At 41.0% G+C, this 27,887-nt stretch overlaps 1 pseudogene; it reads left to right on the forward strand.

Moving 5' to 3' along the window:
* The first annotated feature begins 22,572 nt into the window (after positions 1–22,572).
* LOC100586096 lies at positions 22,573–23,136 on the forward strand (annotated as a pseudogene).
* The last annotated feature ends 4,751 nt before the right edge of the window (positions 23,137–27,887 follow it).

The following is a 27,887-nucleotide window of genomic DNA, read 5'->3' on the forward strand; positions in this document are numbered from 1 at the left end:
ACCAGAGTGACCTTTCTAACATAAAAGATCTGCTTAAAAATCTTCAATGTTCTTTCTGTTGACTCCAGTTTAAAATCGAAATTCCCTTGCATGGTATTCAAGGTCCTTGTTGTCCCAGCATGACAGGGCCATGGGCAGGAGCTTCCCTGCTCACAATGCACCCTACAGCAATACTTGGCCATTAATCGTGCCCCAGCTTCTCCCTGTCTTTGCAGGCGTTGCTTGCTCTGATGGAAACATTATTCCTAGGCGTCTTTTCTGAATATGGCCGTCCCACTGCCAGCTTTGGGAAGCCTTCACCATCTCTGCCCATACAGATGGACACATTCCCTGCCTGTGCTGCTGCTAGACTCTGCTTACACTTCCATCACAGAATTTATTTGATTGGGTTATCATGGCTTCTCTGCTGGAACGGAAGCTACTTGGGAGCCTGGGGAAATGCTTGGCTCAAAGCGTAAGTATGTGAAGAATACATGAATGAATGAATGACCCTATCAGCTCTAAACATCCTGTAAGTTTATCTTGCTTCATGGCCAGCACAGGCGCTCATGCCTGTAATCCCAGCACTTTGGGAGGCAGAGGCGAGCGGATCACCTGAGCTCCGGAGTTCGGGACCAGCCTGGCCAACATGGCAAAAACCGGTCACTACTAAAAATATAAAAATTAGCGGGGTGTGGTGACAGGTGCCTGTAATCCCAGCTACTGGTAGGCTGAGGCAGGAGAATCACTTGAACCTGAGAGGCAGAGGATGCAGTGAGCTGAGATCGCACCACTGCACTCCAGCCTGGGCAGCACAGTGAGACTCTGTCTCAAAAAAAAAAAAATTCTGTGCTTCAGTACAAAATATGAAGTATAATATTAAATTCCAAGATTAAATTAATACCTGAGCAATGATTGGCAGCAAGGTATGAATGAACTAGAGGTCTGAGCAGGAGGGGAAGAAGCAGAGAATGGGGAATCAAGATGGGGAAAATGGGTCAGGTGCAGTGGCTGGTGCCTGTGATCCTAGCACTCTGGGAAGCTGAGGCAGAAGGATTGCTTGAGCCCAGGAGTTCAAGACCAGCCCTGGCAACATAGTGAGACCCTGTCTCTACAAAAAATAATAAAAAAAAAAAATTAGGGAGGGACAGCATTAGGAGATGCTAATGCTAAACGACAAGTTAATGGGTGCAGCAAAACAACATGGCACATGGATACATATGTAACAAACCTGCACATTGTGCACATGTACCCTAAAACCTAAAGTATAATAATAAAAAAAAAAAATTTTTTTTTAAAAAAGAGGGAGGGATTACCACTGGGGCAGCAGAAAACTTTGGGGAGTGATGGATACATTATTTATGTTAATTGTGGAGATGGCTTCTCAGGTGTATACATATGTTAAAACATATCCAACTGTGCAGATTAAATAACTTAATGAAGCTGTTTTAAAGCTAAGAGAGCATAGAATTTTCTCTGATGTAAATAAATATAGTTTCCTAAATAATAAGCGAGCAAATTACAGTTATATATTTTATGGAATAAAAGTCTGTTAAAGGAAACTTCCAAAAAAAAAAAAATTAGCAGGACATGGTAGCATACACCTGTAATCTCGGCACTTGGGAGGCTGAGGTGGGAGGATTGCTTGAGGCCAGGAGTTCAAGACCAGCCTGGACAACATAGTGAGACCCCTGTTTCTAAACAAACAAACAAACAAACAAAAAAAAGACTGGTCAAAATCAGGGGGTGCACAGAGAAAATAATGTCCAGGCCCCAACTCTGCCCAGAGCAATTCTCAATACCGAAGTTGTTTCAGGGAATCTCAAAGTATAACTTAAGCAACTAGAAAATTAGGATCCACTTGATTGAAAGTCTCTGAATAGCATGATTTCACAGAAGCACTGCCTGCGTACTTAAAGCAAATTATTTTCACTTTCTGCTGCTTTTCTCTGACCTTCTCCTCAAGTACTGACATGCATTAAGTTTGAAAAGGCTGAAACTATCCTTAGAAAAATTCAAAGACGCAGAACTTCCAAAGTGAAGAAACCTTTCCGTTGGCTTTTCCCTGGAGGAAAGCTTCACTGACAGGCTCCTTCATGCTCCCCGCAAAGACCAGGGCTCAGATATGTGCCCTCGGTAGTTAAGGCCATCATCACCGTGAAAAATGTCTCTCTTTTAAAACATTTCTTGTTTAAACAAACCTTAAAGAAATATTTGGTGCCAGATGCTTAGAGCTGGTGGCACAATTGATTTTTTTTTCTTGAATGTTTATGCTGCCCAGCCTGTAGAATTTAAGTTAACAAAGAACGTTTAGTATAAGGTAGCAATGTGGATGAATAGCTTTTTGTGTGCTTACTAAAAAGTGGGGCTCCAAAGAACAAATCAGAAACCCATTAGGAATAATTTTGCTTCTCCAAAGATGGACAGAAGTCATGTAGGGGAAATGGAGGAAATTATAAAAGACTGTATTCTAAAGGGGCAACAGTCAAATGTCAGTCGAAGAACTTTTAAATGAAAACCAAACTAGCCAGCAGTTGGGCTATAAGAATAAGCCACCACAACCAGCTCTCTGCATCTCTCCTCCTGTGTGTCTCAATCTCCCTCTGTTTCTCTCTCATACACAGACACACACACACACACACACACACACACACACACACACACTTCACAAATGGAATTTAATAAATCAGAACTTCATCATGGCTCTTTTGGCTTGACACTTAAACTTTCCAATAGTTACTGATAAAAAAATTATTTTTGAGATGGGGTCTCACTCTGTCACACAGGCTGGTGTACAGTGGCTTGATCACAGCTCACTGCAGCCTCGACCTCCTGGGCTCAGGTGGTCCTCCCACCTCAGCCTCCCAAGTAGCTGGGACTACAGGCTCGCACACTGCGCCTGGCTAGTCTTTTATATTTTTTGTAGAGACAGGGTCTCACTCTGTTGCTCAGGCTGGTCTCAAACGACTAGGCTCATGTGATCCTCCCATCTTGCTCTCTCAAAGTGCTCGGATTACAGGCATGAGCCCCTGTGCCCACTTTTGCAAAAAATTATAACAGTGAAGCCAGGCACAGTGGCTCATACCTGTAATCCCAGCACTTTGGGAGATGAAAATGGGAGGGTGGTTTGAGCCCAGGAGTTTGAGACCAGCCTGGGCAACAGAGTGAGATCCCGTCACTATAAAAATTTTTTTTAAAAATTAGCCAGGCATGGTGGCATGTGCCTGTAGGCCCAGCTACTTGGGAGGTTGACATGGGAGGATTGCTTAAGCCTGGAAGGTTGAGGCTGCAATGAGCTGAGGTCATGCCGCTGCAATTCTGCCTGGGCAACAGAGCAAGACTGCCTCTAAAGAAACAAATAAATCACAACAGTGAGAAAATGATGACAGGGAAAGAGATCTTTGGGCATGGGCCAAACTAACTATGGGAGAAATTTAGTTTATAGTTTAAATAATAATAGCCCTTTTATAATAATTATTATAAAACTAATAAAAGCCCACAAATTTAGGATTAAGAGAAGGGCCTGAATTCTGCTAAGAGGTAGGTTTAGTTAAACAATTACCAGCCATTGTACTGGAGATCACAAGATTTGTAACTTCCCCTATTACTCCTGTGAATAATGTCACTATTGTAGAGCCTCTCCCTCATCACCACTCTCATCTAAGCTATCAAGTTTGAGATGTCTTTTCAGACTTCTGCATTTCTGATGGTTGGATGACTGCACTGAGACCCAAGACTTAAGACTCACCCAGTCCTGTAGCCCCCACCCAGAAGTGGACTCAGCACATAAGAACCATTTTCTAAATCCCTATGATTGCATCCCTGACCAATCAGCAGCACCCATTCCCGAGGCCGTAGCCCACCTAACTATCTTGAAAAAACTCTAGCCTCCAAATTTTCAGGGAATCTGATTTGAGTAATAAAATCAACCCATTTGTTATTATTAGTCTGACTATTTAGCTGGTTCTATGTATATTAAACTGTTTCTCTATTGCAATTTCTCTGTCTTGATGAATCAGCTCTATCTGGGCAGGATGAACCTGTTGAGTGGTTACGTATCTGGGTGTCAGTTATTGCTGAGTAACAAACAACTCCAAATTCTGATATTTAAAACTATATTTGGCCAGGCACAGTGGCTCATGCTTGTAATCCTGACACTTTGAAAGGCCAAGGCAGGTGACTCACTTGAGCCCAGGAGTTCAAGACCAGCCTGGGCAACACAGCAAAACCCTGTCTCTACAAAAAATGCAAAAATTAGTCAGGCATGGTGGCATGCAACTGCAGTCCTAGTTACTCATAAGGCTGAGGTGGGAGGATGTCTTGAGCCTGAGAGGTTGAGGCTGCAGTGAGCTGTGATTATGCCACTGCCCTCCAGCCTGGGCAACTGAGTGAGACACTGTCCCTAAACAACAACAACAAAACCACATTCATTTACAATCACTCATGTATGCAGAAGTCAGTTAGAATTTGGCTGATCTAGGCTGGGCTCAGTTGGGCAACTCTATTGTAGACTGCAGCAGCCAGAGTGGGTCTGCTGCTCACTGTAGGTGTCAGGGGTGACTCTATGCCCCATGTCACTTATCCTTCTTGGACTAGCAGGCCAGTCTGGGAATGTTACTTTCATGATGGCTTCTGAGGTTCAAGAGCACAAGTGCAAACACATAAGGTCTCTTAAATCCTAAGCTTGGAATGGCATAGCGACATTTCTATTTATGTCATTGGCTGAATCAAGCCCAAAGTCTACCCACAGTAAGGCCTTGACAGTGATATGAAAGCAGGGAGGGGTGAAGAGATTCAATATACTACATCTTCCTTTTCTTTACTTCCTGTAACTGACATGTTACAGAGGCCTATTGATTTTACCATAAAAATCTCCTGAATAGTTCTGCTTTTCATCCTCTCCCTCATCACCACACTCATCTAAGCTATCAAGTTTTATCTGGACACTGCAGTAGACTCCTAACTGGTCTCTAGTTATTCAATCTCAGGCCTAACCCCAAAGGGATCTTTTAAACTCACAGACCTGCTCCTGTCACTTGCTATGGCTGTTATTTTTTGAGGATAATGACAAAAGTTTCTTCTATGGCCTAGCACCCCCATGTAATCTGACAGTCATCACCAGCCCTCCGATCTCATCTCTAAACCACTTCCTCTCACTCTCTGTGTTTCAGTCCTAAGTGGCTTCCTTGCAGTCTTTCATAAGTGCCTTTACAGATACTGTTTCTTTGCTTGGAACCCTATTCTCTACCACTACCCCCTTAATTCTGACTTATCCTTCAGAGTTTAGCTTGAAGATTTTTTCTTTAAGAAACCCTTCTTTGATGCCACAGACCAGACCAGCTCTTTGTTTTGGAGAGTCTAAGTCTCATATCATCATATACCTTTACATCACTTTTTGCATTTTGCCATCATGGAGCATTTATTTGTGGGAGTATTTAATTAATGTCTCATTTCTCCAACCCACAGTGGTAAACTCCTTAAGGATAGGAACTATGTCTATTTTTGCTTATTATTATAGCTCAGTGACCAGCGTGGTACTTAGCACATGACACGGACTCAATGCATTTTTGTTTAGTGAATGAACAAACTAGCCCAAACAATGAAGAAAATAAAACTTATTCTCTTTTCATTATTTTTCTCTCAAGAACCTGAGAATACCCACATACTTTTTTTTTTTCAGACAGGGTCTCACTCTGTCACCCAGGCTGGAGTGCAGTGGCATAATCTTGGCTCACTGTACCCTCCACTTCCCAGGTTCAAGTGATTCTCATGCCTCAGCCTCTTGAGTAGTTGAGACCACAGGAACATGCCACCATGCCAGGCTAATTTTTGTAGTCTTAGTAGAGACAGGGTTTCACCATGTTGGCCAGGATTGTCTTAAACTCCTGCCTTCAAGTGATTCACTTGCCTCAGCCTCCCAAAATGCTGGGATTACAGGCATGAGCCACCACGCCCAGCCCCCACACATTTTAAATCAAGATGTAACACAAAGAAAAATGCAATCTCAGACAAATTACAGTTTCTCAGGACAATAAAAATCTTCACCCACAGACTCCTCTGGCCCTATATCCATCCCTTCCTAGTCTTAATACAGATTCAATCTAGCAGAAAAAATCTCCCAAGACCAAAGGACCTCTGTTTGTGTTTCATTTCCTGAATGTGTCCAGGATGACTGAGAAGAACTATTGTAGAACTTGAGTTCCTCTGAGAAGAAAAACTTGGCTGCGTGTGGTGGCTCATGCTTGTAATCCCAGCACTTTGGGAGGCCAAGACAGGAGGATTCCTAAAATCCAGGAGTTAAGAGTCCTGCCTGAGAAACACAGGGAGACCCCATGTCTATAAATAATTTTTTTAAAAAATTAGCTGGGTATGGTGGCAAGTGCCTGTGGTCTCAGCTTCTTGGGAGACTGAGACAAGAGGACTGCCTGAGCCCCAGAAGTTGAGCCTGCAGTGAGCCTTGATCATGCAGCTGCACTCCAGCCTGGGCAACAGAGCAAGGCCCAGTCTTGAAAAATAAAAAATTTAAAAGAAAAACACAACTAAATAAAGACAATACATTCAGGTTTTTTTGTTGAAGATGATCCTTACTATTTTCAATTCTAATCAACAACTTTTATTAGTATTATGGTAAATTGATTACATTCATAGCCCCAATTGGTGGTCTCCCCGTACCCATGATCTTTGCAATGTAACATTGTAATTTGTCAAGCAATGGAGTCTATTTCCCCAGCCCTTGAATCTGGGTTGGTCTTGTTTTTTATTTTGACTAATGCAGTGCAGTGGAAATGACATTGAGCCACTTATGAATCTATGCCTCAAGAAGCCGTTCATGCTCCTGTTCTCTCTCGTGGACCTCTCTCAAATGGATGATGTGATAAAAACAAACCCAGGCTGGCCTGAAGAAGGACAAGAGACCATGTGGAGGAATGACAAGTTGTCCCAGCCAAGGCCCTAGGCCAGTCAACCCCTTGCCAATCTCCAAGCAGAAATCTGCCAAGATTGGCCCAGATTCACAGGAATGATTTGCTGAGCTAAATAAATGTTTATTGTTTAAATTGGGCTTGGTTTATTTCATGGCAATAACTAACTGGAACAATATTTAAGACAACGTGCTAAGTTTATAAAATAAATTATTACTATTCCCATTCCCTTTGCTCTGCCCTCAAAGATAGACCTAGACAGATATAGTTTTGAATCCTCTCTCTTTTATCAAGCAGGTGACTTTGGGCGAGTAACGTAAATGGGTTAATCATTCTTTTCTCCGTTTTAGATCCTCAAAGTTGTAGTTGGCACATGGCCACCCACCTACACGTGTTTATATGACTGCCTTCTGGCCAATGGACTCTAAATGAAATATCATGTAGTAGAAACCTTCCTAAGCAAAGCAGTGCATTTCCTTTGCCGTCTTCCTCTTATCCCTTTCTTTGCTGTTGGCAGTGCAGCTAGTGAGCATTTATAAGAGAGAAAGAGCTTCAGTCCCTAAGGACTTTGTGGAGCAGAACTATAAAGCCAGGTCTAGAAGGCCTACCTCTGGACTTTTATGTAAGATAATACAATTCATTATTTTTAAAGATATTATTATTTTAGGTTTCTATTACTTGCAGTTGAACCTAATCCTTGCTAACATATAGTAAGTATGCTAGCAAATTTCTTTGCTGGCTTGTTGTAAGCTGGGTGTAAGTGCCTGGCATCATTCCTAATGCACAGTGACAATAAATGAATGCAGTTATTACTATTTTTTATTGATAATAATAATAGAAGCAGTACTAACATACCTCCCTAGCTAATGTTGAGATAAAACTGGCAATATTGTTAAAGTCAGCTGAAGTAATGGGCTCCAGTCACAACATTTGCATAATAGCATAGATCTATGAAATGTGTTTCTTGATAATTTTGTCTTAAAGAGTTTTCTTCTTGATTCATCCCTCACTAAAATAAAAATTTTACCTTAATGAAAATTAGGAAACAGATGTCCATTAGATATGTTAGTATAGCAGTCACTTTGTTACAAATTCTAACGCATAAAAGGGTTTTGAGCATGTTCTATATAATTCTCATTTCTTCATAAACATTTCAAAACTCTATGAAGAAAATGTAATCTTCATATATATTTGAAAAGCAATGTTGTATATTTTAAATGCTGTGTTTACTAAGGTAATACAGTTTCTTCACAGAAAATTAAATGTCAGCCTTAAAATATTTAAAAATTTTATTTTAAATATTGGAAGAAGGAATCGTTTTTAGAAAACAACCACTATTGTGACCCTGCCATTAGCATCTTTGATGTTCTCTACTGTGAAGATCATTGAGACTTGGAAAGTCAGCAAAAAGGCATGCGGAACCTCCCTCAGTCCTGAATCCAATTTTTAAGACAATTTTTCCTCAGAAATATGGTGAAACACAGAGAAGTCATTCATAATGAGTTCCTCAAGCAAAAATTCTTTTTAATTATTCTGACATTGGAAAAAGAACTCACAGAGAAATACTCTTCACAGTGGATTCCATATAGTGTTTAATAGTTACATGTCATTAGCAAAGTAACTGACAGGTCCCAATTTAACTAGAATGGGCGTTTTCCCATTAAGGTGCTTTTTACAATTAATTTGTTCCCAAAGCCTATGATAAAGGCTTTTCTATAAATCCTATGCTGTGAAGATCAATAGAGAGATTTAAAAGTGGTTATTAGGGGAAGCTGGTCAGAATATTGTAAGAAAATCTAAACTAATTCAACAAGACAGTCAAGAAATGGTGTCACGGTGTAAGTAGACTTGAGATGTCTTTAAGAGGGGAGTAGCAGTCTGCCTAGTGAAACACACAAGGGTATGAGAAGTATAGGTCAAGGCAAGAGTTGAGATAGAGGCTGTGGACAAGTGGCAGGTGGGAGATTAGTTGGGAATAGTAGGACATACTACTGAGAATGCATACGATAGGATGTTATATTGAATTCATTAGGTGATTGGTAACCATTGAAGGGTTTCAAAGAGGAGGATGAAAAAGTCATTGCTGGCTTCACTGGGTGAATTTCACCAAACACTTACAGAAGAATTAACACCAATTACTCATGAATTCTTCAAAAGAAATTATAAACCAGTATTTCTTATGAATATAGAGATGAAAATCATCAACAGAGAATTAGCAAACCATATCCAGCAACCTATAAAAGGATTATACTCCATGACCAACTAGGACTTAATTCCAGGAATGCAAGGTTGGTTTAACATTAAAAAATGAAATAATGTTGTCATATCAATAGAATAAAAAATAACCGCATAATCATCTCAATAGATGCAGAAAGAGCATTTGAAAAAACCAACTCTTGGCCGGGCTTGGTGGCTCACACCTATAATCACAGCACTTTGGGAGGCTGAGGCAGGCAGATCATGAGGTCAGGAGATCAAAACCATCCTGGCTAAAATGGTGAAACCCCATCTCTACTAAAAATACAAAAAAATTAGCCAGGCGTGGTGGCTAAATTTTTTAGCTGAGTAGTCCCAGGTACTCAGAAGGCTGAGGCAGGAGAATTGCTTGAATCTGGGAGGCAGAGGTTGCAATGAGCCAAGACTGTTCCACTGCACTCCAGTCTGGGCGACAGAGTGAGACTCTATCTCAAAAAACAATGACAACAACAAAGAAACAAACAAAACAAAACAAAAAAACAAACAAAAGAACCCAGCTGTCTTTTATGATTAAAAAAAAGTTGAACAAATTAGGAATAGTGGACTTCTTGAACCTGAAAAACCATCTAGAAAAACCCTTAGCTACTATCACACTTAATAGTGAAAGACTGAGTGATTTCACCCAAGATCAAGAACAAAGGGAAGACTGGGCACAGTGGATCACACCTGTAATCCCAGAACCTTGGGAGGCTGAGGTGGAAGGATTGCTTAAAGCCAGGAGTTTCAGATCCACCTGGGCAACATAGCGAGACTCCTTTCTATAAAAAATTAAAAGTAGCTGGGTATGGTCACACACACCTGTAGTCCTAGCTATTCGGGAGACTCTGGCAAGAGGATCAATTGAACCCAAGAGTTTGAGGATGTAGTGAGCTATAATCACACTCCTGCACTCCATCCTGGGCAACAGAAAAAGACTCTAGTCCTTAAAAAACAAAGAGAAAGGCCGGGCGTGGTGGCTCACGCCTATAATCCCAGCACTTTGGGAGGCCGAGGTGGGCGGATCACGAGGTCAGGAGATCGAGACTACGGTGAAACCCCGTCTCTACTAAAAATAAAAAAAAATTAACCAGGCGTGGTGGCGGGCGCCTGTAGTCCCAGCTACTCGGGAGGCTGAGGCCGGAGAATGGCGTGAACCTGGGAGGCGGGGCTTGCAGTGAGCCGAGATTGAGCCACTGCACTCCAGCCTGGGCGACAGCGAGACTCCGTCTCAAAAAAAAAAAAAAAACAAAGAGAAGGATGTCCATTCTAAGTAGCTCTATTCAACATTGTATGGGGGTTCTAGCCAGAGCAATTAGGCAAAAGAAAGAAATAAAAGAAATATCAGTTGGAAAGGAAGAAAGAAAGCTATCACTATTTGGAGATGACATGATCTCATGTACAAAAAAACCATTAGAATGAATAAATGGGTTCAGCAAGGGTTGCTGAATACAAGATTAATATGCAAAATCAATTGTATTTCTATACACTTTCACTGAACAATCCAAATATGAAGTTAAGAATGAGATCCTACTTACAATAGCATCAAAAAGAATAAAATTTTTAGGAATAAATTTAACAAAAGAAGTGCAAAACTTTTACCTAGAAACTACAAAAATCATTGAAAGAAGTTAAAAAGATCTAAATAAATGGGAACACATTCCATGTTCATGGATCAGAAGACTTAATATTGTTATAATGTCAATACTCACTAAATTGACCTGTGAATTCCATGCAATCCCTATCAAAATCCCAGCTGGCTTCTTTGTAGAAATTGACAAGCTGATTCTAAAATTCACATGGAAATTCAAAGGACCCAGAATAGCCAAAACAATTTTCAAAAAGAAGAACACTGTAACCCCTGCACTTGGGGAGGCTGAGGTAGGATTGATTGGGGACAGGAGTTGGAGACTAGCCTCAGCAATATAGTAAAACCCCCATCTCTAAAAAATGTTTAAAAAATTACCCAGGTGAAGTGGCACGCATCTGTAGTTCTAGCTGCTAGGGAGGGTGAGGCAGGAGGGTCACTTGAGCCCAGGAGTTTGAGGCTTTGGTGAGCCATGATCATGACACTGCACTCTGTTCTGGGTGACAGAGTGAGACCTGTCTCTAAAAAAAAGAAAAAGAAGATCAAAGTTAGAGGGTTCATATTTCCCAATTTCAAAACCTACTGTAAAGCTACAAGTAATCAAGACGGTATGGTATTGGCATAAGGATAGACCTACAGATCAATGAAATAAAATTAAGAATCCAGAAATAAACCCTCGCATTTAGAGTAAATTGCTTTTTGACAGCGTTGCCAAAACAATTCAATAGAGGAAAGAATAATATTTTCAACAAATGGTGCTGGGACAACTGGATATCCACATTCAGAAGTATGAAGTTCGACCACTATCTTATACCATATACAAAAACTAACTTTAAATGGAGCAAAGGTTTCAGTGGAAGAGCTAAAACTATAAACTCTTAGAAGAAAATGTAGGCGTAAGTCTTCCTGATCTTTATTTGGCAGTGATTTCTTAGATATAACAACAAAGCACAAGCAATCAAAGAAAAAAATAGATAAATTGGATATCCTCAGAATTAAAAACTTCTATGCTTCAAAGGACACCAGCAAGAAAGTGAAAGGACAAACAACAGAATGAGAAAAAATATTTGCAAATCATATAACTAATAAGGGACTTTTATCTAGAATACATAATATTCTAGTCAATAGCAAAATACAAATTACCCAATTTAAAAATGGGCATGGAATCTAAATAGGTATACCTCCAAAGAAGATAAACAGATGACCAATAGCGCATGAAAATATGCTCAACACCAACAGTCACCAGGGAAATGTAAATCAAAACCATAAGAGATACCACTTTACATCCACTAGTTTCGCTATAATAGAAAGGACAGACAATAACAAGTGTTGCCAAGAATGTGAAAAATTGGAGCCCTTCTGCACTGCTGGTAGGAATATAAAATGGTGCAGCCATTTTGGAAAACAGTCTGACAGTTCCTCAAAAAGTTAAACGTTAGAGTTACCACATGACCTGGCAATTCCACTCCTAGGTATACACTCAAGTATATCAACAAAGTATATCAACAAAGTAGCTACCTGATAAACACATGAAAAGATATGTCCACACAAAAACTAGCAAATGAATGGTCGTAGCAGCAGTATTCATAATAGTCAAAAGGTGGAAAAAGCCAAATGTTCATCAACTGATTAATGGGTACACAAAATGTGGTGTGATCGTAGAATGAAATTTTATTTAGCCATAAAAACAATGAAGTACAGACACAAGCTATATCATGGATGACCCTTGAAAACATTTGGTAATGGAAAGAAGCCAGTAACAAAAGACCACATAGCACATAATTCCATTTATCTGAAATGTTCAGAAAAGGGAAATCTAGAGAGACAAAAAGCAGATGTGTGGTTGCCTAGGGCTGGGTGGGGAAATGGGGAGATTGGGAGGTCATGGTTAAAGAGTACGCATGATGAAAATGTTCTAAAATTGATTGTGGTGATGATTGCACAACTCTGTGAACATACTAAAAACCATTGAATTGTTAAAAAAAAAAATCAATACTATGCTTTAGGGGAATCTCTTTGACTGGCGTGAAAAGAAACAGAAGGCATGAAGACCAATTAGGAGGTTTTTAATCTTGACTCTTAGAGAGAAAGCATCTCATCACCAGGTCTTTTTTTCCTTCAATCTCCACACCCATTCCCTTTAAATATAATTAAAACACAGTTATGAAATCCATGCTTGATAAATTGGTAAGTAAGCTATGGGATGGGGCTAGGAAAAAGGGGGTCATAAAAGGGAGCTTTTAACTCTATAGTGATCATTTTATTATTTGAGTAACCGAGGGCAAAAGCTCTTTCTCAATTGTTTACATAAAAGTCACAAATTTAACTTTAGGTTCTGAGCAAGACATGTTAAGCTCATGTAGAGCCTCACACTAAATGGTGAATGAGTTTTTGTTTTGTGCCTGGCACATAGTAGGTCCTCAGTGTTTTTCAAAATAAATTAAATGAATGAATTTTAAGAGTAAACATAAACTTTATAATGCGTTATATAAATATGGCCAAGAAAGGCACTGTGAGATGAAAAAACAACACATAATCTTAAACTGGTGAAGGAGAAAAAGGAAAGAATGAGGAGAAAGGAAAACTCATAATTCAACAAGACAGCAAGCCACTAAAATGTGTAAGAAGTCTCTTTCATCCCCTTCAGGAAAAAAAAATTGACAAAGAAAAAAGTTATAAATTTATAAAGAAGAGTGAGGATATTGTACCTAAAGAATACAAAAGGATGAAAAATCAGTAAAGGCAATTCATCACATTAGCAGGCTAAAGAAGAAAAATCGTATGATTATATTAATAGATGCAGAAAAAGCATTTGACCAAACCTAATATCCCTTTATGATTAAAGACTCTCAGCAAACTAAGAATAAAGGGGAATTTCCTCAACTTGGTAAAAAATAAAAAAGGAAATTAACAAACCAGAAACCAAACCTTTTAAGGATGCAGAGGGGAAAAAAATTGCTATTCATCCAAAAATTTGCTAAATAAAAAGTACAGTAGAGGAAAAAGAGATTAAGGAAAAGAATAAGGAAGTAAAAGAAAACAGAAATAAGCTATCTTCAGTATCTAAAACGGAAAGTAAGAGTTAGACATCAGAAACTACCCAGGCACAGTCTTATTCTCCCAGACCAGTTTTGGCCAGAGAGATCTGGTTTCTCCTATCTAGAGAGCTCCTGTTCTCTGTCCTAAAAAATAATTAGGAAGTTGAAAAGAAATAAAGCAGATTCAGGCATTACTAAATGCCATCTCACAAGAATGATGATTAAAATATCGTGATTAAGAATCAAGGACCTTTAGCCCCTCTGAGTGCTGATTACAAAGTGATTAGTAGGGATTACAGTGAGATTAACAATGTTTGCAAGGAAGATGATTTGATTCATTCCAGGCTTTAAGGGACAGGGGTGGCAGATGGTTTCGTTATACCAAGAGAAACTGTAAAACACACAGACTAAAAGGCAATCATCTTTTTATTCTATTTCCTTTGAAAAGAGGGGAGGGAGAGACTATTGACGGGTGAGGATATGTTGTTTAAAGTTGTATAGACTGTGTCATATTTTTTCCAATTTGTCAAGAGTGCGAAAATGAAATGATTAGTTTCTGCCTGGGAAGAATGAAGAGATCCAGATAATGAAAACATTAAGTCCTAGGTGCCCATTTTGTCCTTTATATATTAATTAAAAGCCCTTTGATGGGAATTTATGGTGTGAATTAAACTGCTTGGTTTACTATTTAGACAGCTGTGAAAGGAAATAAAATAGTTTAGATGTTTAAACTAGTACTTGCATATGCAGATGACATGTCAATGATTGTTATCAACTGATGAGTCTGTAAAAACCATCTCTTGAATGTTTGAAGCATATGTTGTAAAGCAGCTGGTTCTAAAATAAGTTTAAGAGTAGCTATTTGCTTAATAGAACTGACAAATAGGAACAGGTGATGGTCTTGGAAGAGCCCATTGTTTAAAAATGAACCAGTTGGGAGTTTAGGAGGGTTTTTGGAGAGTCAAAACAATGAAAAAATCAAAGAAGAGAATAGATGTAACAGATAAGTTAGTGTCTCTCTAGCCGATTTGGAAGTTATTTTATTGTAGAGAATATGTTGTTAATCAAAAAAGTTTCTCATTGCCTTGAGCCATATGGAAGTGATTTACCATGTTTTTCTTGCTGTCCATTTGCAAAGTTATGTTTGAGGGAGCTGGCAAAGTGCCCTTTTAAAAAACACTATCTTTACAAAGTTACCTTAATGAGCTGATTGAAGACAAGATTCTTTGCATGGCAACCATGAAAGAAGAGGTTGTCTTAACTTGTAAGAAGAATCCATATAAGAAAGAACTTGACCAAAAAAAAAAAAAAGTCTTTCTCAAATAATTTTGTGATTCTGAGACATGCTTAGGAAGCATGTATACTAAATACACTGACTGCATAGAATTATCTACGGAAGGGCCTTTCCAGTCAGTACAGTTTGTAAGCATTATTTTATAATCTTTTAAAAACTTTTACTATGATGAAGAGACTTACTGACATGGAATGGTTAAGAGGCTACTAAATCCTCTCTTTAGGCAAAATGATGAAAGGGAAAGAGGTAGAGTGAGAGTCAAGGGACTGGGTTTCCAGGAAGAAGTCCACCACCAGCTGTCACTCACTCTTTTCCTACTTTGTTTTCTTCACCTGAAAAAAAATATTAACAATAACTGATGTTCATAAAATGCTTATGTCCAGGCATGGTGGCTCATGCCTGTAATCTCAGCACACTGAGAGGCCGAGGCGTGAGGATCGCTTGAGTACATTTCAAGACCAGCCTGGGCAAGCAACATAGGGAGACCCCATCTCTACAAAAACAAAAATAAAATAAAATGCTTACTAGTGGTCAGGCACTGTTTACACATTTTACATAAGTGTATTAGTTCGTTTTCATGCTGCTGATAAAGATATACCCGAAACTGGGAACAAAGAGAGGTTTAATTGGACTTACAGTTCCACATGGCTGGGGAAGCCTCAGAATCATGGCAAAAGGCACTTCTTACATGGCAGCAGCGGAGGGCAAAAGGCGGAGGGCAAAAGGCACTTCTTACATGGCAGCAGCAAGAGAAAATGAGGAAGAAGCAAAAGCAGAAAACCCTGATAAACCTATCAGATCTCATGAGACTTAATCACTATCATGAGACTAGCCTGGGAAAGACTGGCCCCCATGATTCAGTTATCTCCCTGTGGGTCCCTCCCACAGCACGTGGGAATTCTGGGAGATACAATTCAAGTCGAGATTTGAATAGAGACATAGCCAAACCATATCATCCTACCCCTGGCCCCTCCAAATCTCATGTCCTAACATTTCAAAACCAATCATGCCTTCCCAACAGTCCCGCAAATCCTTAACCAATTTCAGCACTAACCCAAAAGTCCACAGTCCGAAGTCTCACCTGAGACAAGGCCAGTCCCTTCCACCTGTAAGCCTGTAAAATCAAAAACAAGCTAGTTACTTCCTAGATACAATGGGAGTACAGGTATTGGGTAAATACAGCCATTCCAAATGGGAGAAATTTGCCAAAACTAAGGGGTTACACGTGCCATGGAAGTCCAAAATCCAGCAGGGCAGTCAAACTTAAAACTCCAAAATAATCTCCTTTGACTCTAGGTCTCATATCCAGGTCATGCTGATGCAAGAGGTGGGTTCCCATGGTCTTGGGCAGCTCCGCCCCTGTGGCTTTGCAGGGTACGGCCTCCCTCCTGGCTGCTTTCATGGGCTGGCATTGAGTGTCTGCAGCTTTTCCAGGCACATGGTGCAAGCTGTCAGTAGATCTACCATTCTGGGGTCTGGAGGATGGTGCAAGCTGTCAGTAAATCTACCATTCTGGGGTTTGGAGGACGGTGGCCCTTGTCTTACAGCTCCACTAGGCAGTGCCTCAGTAGGGACTCTGTGTGGAGGCTCTGACCCCACATTTCCCTTCTGCACTGCCCTAGCAGAGGTTCTCCATGAGGGCCCCACCCCTGCAGAAAACTTTTGCCTGCGCATCTGGGTGTTTCCATACATCTTCTGAAATCTAGGCAGAGGTTCCCAAACCTCAATTCTTGACATCTGTGCACGTGCAGGCTCAACATTACATGGAAACTGCCAAGGCCTGGGGCTTCTACCCTCTGAAGCCACAGCCTGAACTGTACATTGGCCCCTTTCAGCCATGGCTGGAGTGGCTGGGACACAGGGCACCAAGTCACTAGGCTGCACATAGCATGGGGACCCTAAGCCCAGCCCTCTAGACCACTTTTTCCTCCTGGGCCTCCAGGCCTGTGATGGGAGGGGCTGCCAGGAAGGTCTCTGACATGGCCTGAGACATTTTCCCCATGGTCTTGGGGATTAACATTAGGCTCCTTGCTACTTATGCACATTTCTGTAACCGGCTTGAATTTCTTCCCAGAAAATGGATTTTTCTTTTCTATTGCATAGTCAGGCTACAAATTTTCCAAACTTTTGTGCTCTGCTTCCCTTATAAAACTGAAGGCTTTTAAAAGAACCCAAGTCACCTCTTGAATACTTTGCTGCTTAGAAATATCTTCTGCCAGATACCCTAAATCATCTGTCTCACGTTCAAATTTCTACAAATCTCTAGGGCAAGGGCAAAATGCCTCCAGTCTCTTTGCTAAAACATAACAAGAGTCACTTTGCTCCAGTTCCCAACAAGTTCCTCATCTCCCTCTGAGACCACCTCTGCCTGGACCTCATTGTCCATGTCACTATCAGCATTTTGGTCAAAGCCAATCAACAAATATCTAGGAAGTTCCAAACTTCCCCACATTTTCCTGTCTTCTTCTGAGCCCTCCAAACTCTTCCAACTTCTGCCTGTTACCCAGTTCCAAAGTCGCTTCCACATTTTTGGGTATCTTTTCAGCAACGCCCCACTCTACTGGTACCAATCTACTGTATTAGTTGGTTTTCACACTGCTGATTACGAATACCTGAAACTGGGAACAAAAAGAGGTTTAATTGGACTTACAGTTCCACAAGGCCGAGGAGGCCTCAGAATCATGGCGGTAGGTGAAAGGCATTTCTTACATGGTGGCAGCAAGAGAAAACGAGGAAGAAGCAAAAGCGGAAATGCCTGATAAACCCATCAGATCTGGTGAGACTTACTTACTATCACGAGAATAGCATGGGAAAGACCAGCCCTCATGGTTCAATTACCTCCCCCTAGGTTCCTCCCACAACACATGGGAATTCTGGGAGATACAATTCAGGTTGAGATTTCAATGGGAACACAGACAAACCGTGTCAATAAGTTATTTCATCTCCCAACAGCACCGTGGTGGATACAATAATCATCATTTTACAGATAAGTGAACTGAATGGAGATAATAGAATACTTCAAACCTCTCATGAGAATGCGTTATAAAAATAAGGGTTTTTCCAAATACCGCATATTCTCACTCATAGGTGGAAATCGAACAATGAGAACACATGGACACAGGAAGGGGAACATCACACACTGGGGCCTGTTGTGGGGTGGGGGGAGGTGGGAGGGACAGCATTAGGAGATATACCTAATGTTAAATGACGAGTTAATGGGTGCGGCACACCAACATGGCACATGGATACATATGTAACAAACCTGCATGTTGTACACATGTACCCTAAAACTTAAAGTATAATAATAAAAAAAATAAATAAATAAATAAAAATTTAAGGGTTTTTGTCTTAAAAATACTATTTAATCTCAACTGCAGAGTAGTTAGGCATAGCCCAGACTACGAAAGGTGGACATGGAATAAAAGTTTCCCTCTATACCAACCCATGATAAAAAGCTTAGCAAGCTAGGAATAGAAGAATATGGGGTTTTCGTTGTTGCTGTTGTTGTTGTTGTTGTTGTTGTTAATTTTTGAAATTAAAAAAAAGAGAGAGAGAGACGAGGTTTCACCATGTTGCCCAGGCTGGTCTTTATAATAAGTCCTGGGATCAAGGGATCTTGGGTCTCCTGGGATCAAGGGATCCTTCCACCTCGACCTCCCGAAATGCTGAATTCTGAAATCTAGGCAGAGGTTCCCAAACCAAATAAAGTTAGCCAGGCATGGTGACATAAACCTGTAGTGCCGAGTACTTTTTAGGCTGAGGTGAGAGAATCGTTTGTGCCTGGGAAGTCGAGGCTACAGTGAGCCATGATCTCACCACTGTACTCCAGCCTAGGTGACAGAGTGAGACTATCTAAAAAGAGAAAAAGAAAAAGAAAACTACAAAACTGTATTGAAAGAAAACCTCAATACAGCTAAAATGCAATGTTTGTAGATTAGATGATGTGATATTGTACAAATGTCAATCTTCCCAAATTAATCTAGAGATTTACCGTAAATCCAATACACATCTCGACAAGTTCTTTTAAAAAATAAAAAACTGATTAGCAGGGCACAGATGTTCACACCTGTAATCCCAACATTTTGAGAGGCCAGGCAGGAGGATCGCTTGAACCCAGGAGTTTGAGACTAGCCTGGGCAACATGGTGAAATCCTGTATCTACAAAAAATACAAAAAAAAATTAGCCAGGTGTGTTGGTGGGCACCCATAGTCCCAGCTACTTGGGAGGCTGAAGTGGGAGGATCACCTGAATCTCAAAGGTTAAGGGTGTAGTAAGTCATGATTGCACTACTGCACTTCAGCCTAGGTGACAGACCAAGATCCTGTTTCAAAAAAAGAAAGGAAGGAAGGAAGGGAGGGAGGGACGGAAGGAGGGGGAGGGGAGGGGAGAGGAGGGGAGGGAAACTGATTAGCTGATTCTAAAATTTATTTGGAAGTTCAGTGGACCAAGAATAGTCAAGACAATTGTGAAGAAGAGCAAAGTTGAAGGACTTATTATAAAACTAAAATAATTGAGACATGTTATTAATACAGAGATGGACAAATAGACCAATGGAACAGTATATACAGTTCAGAAATAGAACCACTATAGTGCCATGAGGGAAAGAATGGTCTTTTCAAATGAAGCTGGGTTCACTGATATCCATATTGTATAAAAATAAAATTTGAAACTTATGTCTCACCACACACAAAATTAACACTAGATGAATTTTAATTCTAAATATAAAACAATAACACATCTAGAAAGCAGACATAAAAAATATTCTTGTGAATTTGAAGCAGGCAGTGATTTCTTAAACAGGACATAAGAAGCACTAACTATAAAGGTAAAGATTGATAAATTGAACTACATTGAAATAAAAACCAGTGTTCATCAAAAGGCATTAATAGTTCCAAGACTAAGAAACAAAACAAGAGTGAAAAGGCTACAATGCCAAAAAAAAAAAGTGAAAAAGAAATCTACCAAGTAGAAGAAGATATTTGTAATACCTATATATAACAAATGAATCATAACTATCATATATGAAACATTTCTACAAATTAATAGAAAAAAGGCAGACAACCCAATAGAAAAATGGGCAAAAGACTTAAATTGGCATTTCATAAAAGAGGACACTCAAAAAAAAATCAACAATCATATGACAGGCTGCTCAACTTTATTAATCACCAGGACAATGCCAATTAAAACCAAAATGCAAATTTGAATCACTGTACCCCACCAGAATAGCTAACATTAATAATAAGACAACAATATCAAATTTAGGCAAGAATGCAAAGCAATTTGGACTCTCAGACACTGTTGGTGGAAGTGCACATTTGTAACAATGTTGAAAAAGTGTTTGATAATATCTACTGAAGTCAAACTTACCCAAACCCTCTATTTTTTGTGTCTAGCCAAGAGATACTTACATGTACACCAAAAGTCGTGTACAAGTGTTTATAACAGGACTATTCATGATAGCTCAAAACTCAAAACAACTCAAATGCCGATCGATATTTCACAGATAGGGCCTGGCTACAGCGGCTCATGCTTATAATCCCAACACTGTGGGAGGCTGAGGCAGCTGAATGACTGGAGCTTAGAAGTTTGAGACTAGTCTGGGCAACACGGTGAAACCTCATCTCCACAAAAAATACAAAAATTAGCCAGGTGTGGTGGTGCACACCTGTGGTCCCAGCTATTCAGGAGGCTGACGTGAGAGGATCGCTGGAGCCCAGGAAGTCAAGGCTGCAGTGAGCCATGGTCATGCCACTGCACTCCAGCCTGGGTGACAGAGTGAGACCCTGTCTCAAAAAACAAAAATTCACTTGTAGCTCCATAGGTCCATGTAAGTTTATGAACAGGAATAAAAAAAGAATATGAATAGAATCGATTGTTCTTCAAGCAATTCTTGCAGGACCTTCCTGAAATGTTGATCATGTCTCGGCTCATTGTCAGCACTGGAGTAGATAAAAAGCTACTGTGGGTTTGAATTTTTAAAAAAACAAGATATTTATGCAGTGAAAAGACACATGGAAAAATGCTCATCATCACTGGCCATCAGAGAAATGCAAATCAAAACCACAGTGAGATACCATCTCACACCAGTTAGAATGGCCATCATTAAAAAGTCAGGAAACAACAGGTGCTGGAGAGGATGTGGAGAAATAGGAATACTTTTACACTGTTGGTGGGACTGTAAACTAGTTCAACCATTGTGGAAGACAGTGTGGCGATTCCTCAGGAATCTAGAACTAGAAATACCATTTGGCCCAGCCATCCCATTACTGGGTATATACCCAAAGGACTGTAAATCATGCTGCTATAAAGACACATGCACACGTGTGTTTATTGTGGCACTACTTACAATAGCAAAGACTTGGAACCAACCCAAATGTCCAACGATAGACTGGATTAAGAAAATGTGGCACATATACACCATGGAATACTATGCAGCCATAAGAAAGGATGAGTTCATGTCCTTTGTAGGGACATGGATGAAGCTGGAAATCATCATTCTCAGTAAACTATCGCAAGGACAGAAAACCAAACACTGCATGTTCTCACCCATAGGTGGGGATTGAACAATGAGAACACATGGACACAGGAAGGGGAACATCACACTCCGGGGACTGTTGTGGGGTGGGGGGAGGGGGGAGGGATAGCATTAGGAGATATACCTAATGCTAAATGATTAGTTAATGGGTGCAGCACACCAACATGGCACGTGTATACATATGTAACTAACCTGCACGTTGTGCACATGTACCCTAAAACTTAAAGTATAATAAAAAAAAATTAACAGTATAAGATCAGAACTTTCGGCTGGGCATGGTGGCTCATGCCTGTAATCTCAGCACTTTGGGAGGCCAAGGAGGGTGGATCACTCGAGGTCAGGAGTTCAAGACCAGCCTGGCCAACATAGTGAAACCCTATCTCTACCAAAAATGCAAAAATTAGCCAGGTGTGGTGGCACATGCCTGTAATCCCAGCTACCCAAGAGGCTGAGGCAAGAGAATCGTTTGAACCCAGGAGGCAGAGGTTGCAGTGAGCCAAGATTGCGCCACTGCAACAGAGCAAGACTCTGTCAAAAAAAAAAAAAAAAAAAAAAAAAAAAAAAAAAAAAAAAAAAAAAAAAAACCTAAACTTTTTTTTTACTACTGTGATAAAAGATAGTGTTCATTGTTGATATTACTGAGAAAACATATTGTCATTTCTACTGTTTCTTGCTCTGAGTATTGAAGTAATTATCCCTTTTCAAATTTATTCCCAGTTAGTGCCTATCTTCAAATTTCTAATGCTCCTAAGTCTCATGTATTTATTGAACTTTGTACGTGTTACTTTATTTTCTTTCCTCTTAATCAACAATTCTGACTGGTAAGTAGTAAGGTTCAACCTCAAATAGCTAGTGTAAATTGCCAGGGTATCAGGCTACCCAGAACAGCAAACTACAGTTAAATTCTCTTTCTTCTTTGTCATTTAAGAAAAGTTGAGCCCTTTCCACTCAGCTGTTTTCTTGCACAGGAGGGCCATAGTCAGCCATGGAGCCCAGCAGGAAAGGCATGATCTTCAAGTCCCACTTCAAAAAGCACTGGCAGTAGTGTGTGGCTACATGGTTCAACCACGTCTGGACCCATCCGGCCCATAGTAAGGTGCTGCATGGTGAGGTATCACACCAAAGCACATGCTGGCCAGGGCTTCAGCATGGAGGAGTTAAGGGTGGTTGGTATTCACAAGAAGGTGGCACAGAACACTAACATCTCTGTGGATCCGAGAAGGCAAAACAAGTCCACCAAGTCCCTGCAAGCCAATGTGCAGTGCTGATGGAGAGCCGCTCCAAACTCATCCTCTTCCCCAGGAAGCCCTTGGCCCCCAAGAAGGGAGACAGTTCTGCTGAAGAACCGAAATTGCTCCAGTAGCTGACAGGACTACTTACGCCTGTACAGAATGTCTATAAGAAGGAGAAAGCCCACGGCATCACTGAGGAGGGGAAGAACTCCAAGGCCTTTGCTAGTCTCCACATGGCCTGCACAAATGCCCAGCTCTTCTGCATATGGGTAAAAAGAATCAAGGAAGCTGCAGAACAGGATATTGAAAAAAAATAAAGATAAATCCCTGGGGACTTGTAATAAATCAACAGTAAAAAATAAAAAGGAAGAAAATAAAAGAAAAAATGAAAAGTTGAGCCAAGTGTGGTGGCTCACGCCTGTAATCCCAGCACTTTGGGAGGGCGATCACTTGAGGTCAGGAGTTCAAAACCAGCCTGGCCAACATGGCGAAACCCCATCTCTACTAAAAATACAAAAATTAGCCAGGCATGTTGGTACATGCTTGTAATCCAAGCTACTTGTGAGGCTGAGGCAGGAGAATCACTTGAACCTAGGAGGTGGAGGTTACCCTGAGCCAAGATCACATAACTACACTCTAGCCTGGGTGACAGAGTGAGACTCTGTCTTAAAACAGAAAAGGAAAAATAAAATAAATAATAAATAAAAATTATCTGAGCATGGTGGTGTGCACCTGTACTCCTTGCAACTCAGGAGGATGACATGGGAGGGTAGCATGAGCCCAGAACTACACCACTGCACTTGAGCCTGGGTGACAGAGTGAGACCCTGTCTCTAAAATGAAGAAAAGAAAAGAGAAGAATAAAAGAAAACAAGAAAAGAAAGAAGGAAGGAGGGAAGGAGAAAAGAAAGAGAAAAATAAGGAGGAAGGAAGGAAGGGAGGGAGGAAGGGAGGGAAGGAGGGAGGGAAAAAGAAAAAGAAAGAAGGGAAGAGAAAGAAAGAAAAGTTGAAAAGTTCAAGGTAGCATCCAAATATACTCTGCTGTTGAAGCTTAACACAAATGGTGGAAAGGAAAAGCTGACTAATACTCTTCTAAATCAAAGTCCTTAGGACAATATTCAAAAACTTTATTCCTTTCAATAATCAAGGCAAAAGCAGAAGAGCAATCATGAGTTGCAAGTTAACCTGGAATCTTGATTTTTACATTCTCTCTTGTTAGAGCTTCCTGGATCCTTAGAAAGCGAATTCTGAACAAGGTCATTTCTGTACCTTAGACAGCACATACTCAAAAAAGAATTGGTCTGTACATTTCTACTTTATGTTTTAAAAATTTCTGTATCCAAGGTTTCTGAAAATCATATGAGTGAATTGCCTTGGGACAACTTCAGATCTGGTAAATAAACAACTTGGTTCCTCCTTATAAGCATAGATAGCTAGAAGCAAAACTCTTTTAGCCAGGGGTTGGAATTTCTCAAGAGAGAAATAAAAGATTCTTGACTTTCAAAGATTGCTAGTGATCTGAGGCAAAAAAAGTTTAGAGCTGTTTTTCATTGACACTAGGATCTGTGATACAATTAGGCACCTTTCTCCCCTCCCAGCCCTTCCTTATCCAGAGGCTTATGGTAACTAGAAGACCACTAGTTGAAGCTCAAATTCTTTAAAGTGGACACTCACCTTATCAGGAGCTAATCTATGACTTCAAACATCTCTAAGATATAAGAACTAAAACCACCATATTTTAGGCCAAATAGAAATTAGCTAAGTCTCATTTTCCCCTTTGTGTCATCCAACTGACATAAAAAATATTATTGTACATTAAGCACTCAACAATGACGGCACAATATAATCTCAGCATTTTGGAAGGCCAAGGTGGGAGGATCACTTGAAGTCAGGAGTTTGAGACCAGCCTGGGCAACATGGTGAAACGCCATCTCTATGAAAAACATAAAAATTAGCTGGGCATGGTGGTGTGTGCCTGTGGGCCCAGCTACTCAGGAGGCTCAGGCAGAAGGATCACTTGATCCCACAGAGGTTGCAGTGAGCCAAGATCATGCCACTGTGCTCCAGCCTGGGCAACAGAGTGAGACCCAGACTCAAAAAAGGAAAAAAAAAGAGACCTGCAACTCACTCTAACACAACATTTTGAAATTTTGAACACCAGGATGGTATTATGAATAAGTATTTTTCAAATTGGACTCATCCAACATCCTAAAATCAGTGCAATCAAAATAGTAGGCATTTCATTGTCTTCTCAGAGACCAAAACTTGTGCAAAAAGTTAACATATTGATATATATTAAATGTGGTATAAACATGCTAAGAAATTCAGGTTATATACTGTATTAGTTTATTCTCACACTGCTATGAAAAAAACTACTCAAGACTGGGTAACTTATAAAGAAAACTGGTTTAATTGACTCACAGTTCCACATGGCTGGGGAGGCCTCAGGAAACTTACCATCATGGCAGAAGGCACCTCTTCACAGGGCGGCAGGAGAGAGAATGAGTGCCTGGCAAAGCGGGAAGCCGCTTGTAAAACCATCACATCTCATGAGAACTCACTATCATGAGAACAGCATAGGGGACCTCCCCCCAATCATGATTTAATTATCTCCCCCTGGTCTTGCACTTGACACATGGGGATTATTACAATTCAAGGTGAGATTCAATGACACAGAGCCAAACCGTATCATTCCACCCTGGCCCTTCCCAAATCTCATATCCTCACATTTCAAAACCAATCAAGCCTTTCCAACAGTCCCCCAAAGTCTTCGTTCATTCCAGCATTAACCCAAAAGTCCAAGTCCAAAGTCTTATCTGAGACAAGGCAAGTCCCTTCTGCCTATGAGCCTGTAAAATCAAAAGCAAGTTAGTTAGTTCCTGGATACAATACGGGTACAGGCATTGGGTAAATATTCAAAATGGGAGAAATTGGCCAAAACACAGGGGCTACAGGCTCCGTGCAAGTCCAAAATCCAATAGGGCAGTTATGAAACCTTAAAGTTCCAAGATGATCTCCTTTGGCTCCATATCTCATATCCAGTGATATGGACAGGAGGCAGGGAAATACTGCATAGAAGAGGGCAGTTCCCTGGCAAAGGCCCCATCCTCAAACCTGGAAACCCATGGCTGTAAATGGGAACAGGCATTCCTGTTTTATGCCCAATGTTGCCTTTTTGGCCCACCATGCCCCCACCTATCCTGTACCCATATAAATCCAAAACCCCAGGCTCCATGAGCAGAACAGCAGCAGAGAAGGAGAGAAGAGAAGGAGCATCTGAACGTCGAGAGGAGTTCGGCTGGGGATGGTCAGAGAGGAGATCAGCTGTGGGATGGCCAAACTTCAGGGGAGGATCATCTTCCCACTCCATCACTCTTCCAGCTTCCCATCCATTCCACTGAGAGCCACCTCAATCACTCAGTAAAATTCCTGTATTCACCATTCTTCAAGTCCATATGACCTGATTGTTCCTGGACACTGGACAAGGACCTGGGTACCAAGAGGGCAGGGCATAAAAGGCTGTCACCCTGACTCTCCACTGAGCTGGTTTAACACTTAGCTGTCTGCAGATGACAACTGCTAGAAAAGCATTAATTGTAAAACACCCCTAGATGCTACCATGAGGCCAGAGCCCAAAAGCGCCTTCCCTGGCTCCTGCACCTGCCTGTCTGCATGATCCGCCTCCTATAAGGTGTTTGAACATGCAGTGGCTGAGCAAACAAGCTGCACCCCTGTTGAAAATCCTGCGAGGGGGACAGAGAACTATACTGTTTCACGAGGTCATGCTGATGCAAGAGGTGGGTTCCCACAGTCTTGGGCAGCTCCACCCCTGTGGCTTTGCAGAATACAGCCTCCCTCCTGGCTGCTTTCATAGGCTGGCATTGAATGTCTGCAACTTTTCCAGTCACACGGTGCAAGCTGTCAGTTGAGCTACCATTCTGGGGTCTGGAGGACAGTGGCCCTCTTCTCACAGCTCCACTAGGCAGTGCTCCAGTGGGGACTCTGCGTCGGGGGGCTCCAACCCCACATTTTTCTTCTGCACTGCCCTAGCAGAGGTCCTCCATGAGGGTTACACCCCTGCAGCAAACTTCTGCCTGGACTTCCAGGCATTTCCATACATCCTCTGAAATCTAGGAGGAGGTTCCCAAACCTCAATTCTTGTCTTCTGCAGACCTGCAGGACCAACACCATGTGGAAGCTACCAAGGCTCAGGGCTTGCACCTCTGAAGCAATGGTCTGAGCTGTATCTTGGCCCCTTTTAGCCATGACTGGAGTGGCTGGGATGCAGGGTACCATGTCCTGAGGCTGAATAGAGCAGGCCAGAAACCCATTTTTCCCTCTTAGGCGTCAGGCCTGTGATGGGAGTGGCCACCATGAAGGTATCTGACATGCCCTGGGGATATTTTCCCCATTGCCTTTATGATTAACATTCGGCTCCTTGTTACTTATGCAAATGTCTGCAGCTGGCTTGAATTTCTCCCCAGAAAACGGGTTTTTTTTTTTCTATCACATACTCAGGCTGAAAATTTTCCAAACTTTTATGCTCGGCTTCCTATTGAATGCTTTGCTGCTTAGAAATTTTTTTCTGCCAGATATCCTAAATCATCTCTCTCAAGTTCAAAGTTCCACAGATCTCTAAGGGAGGGGCAAAATGCTGCTAGTCTCTTTTATCTAAAGCACAGCAAGAACCACCTTTATTTCAGTTCCCAACAAGTCCCTCATCTCCATCTGAGACCATCTCAGCCTGGACTTCATTGTCCATATCACTATCAGCATTTTGGTCAAAGCCATGTTAAGAAGTCCCTAGGAAGTTCCAAGCTTTTCCACATTTTCCTGTCTTTTTCTGCGCCCTCCAAACTGTTCCAGCCTCTGCCTGTTACCCAGTTCCAAAGTCCCTTCCACACTTTTTGGTATCCTTAAAGCAGACCCCACTGTCTCTGTTACCAATTCACTGTATTAGCCCATTCCCACACTTCTATGAAGAAATAATCAAGACTGGGTAATTTATAAAGCAGAGTGGTTTAATCGACTCACACTTCCACATGGCTGGGGAGGCCTCAGGAAAGTTA

This window comes from Nomascus leucogenys, chromosome 16 (genome assembly GCF_006542625.1).
Source record: "Nomascus leucogenys isolate Asia chromosome 16, Asia_NLE_v1, whole genome shotgun sequence".
Taxonomy (NCBI): Eukaryota; Metazoa; Chordata; class Mammalia; order Primates; family Hylobatidae; genus Nomascus; species Nomascus leucogenys.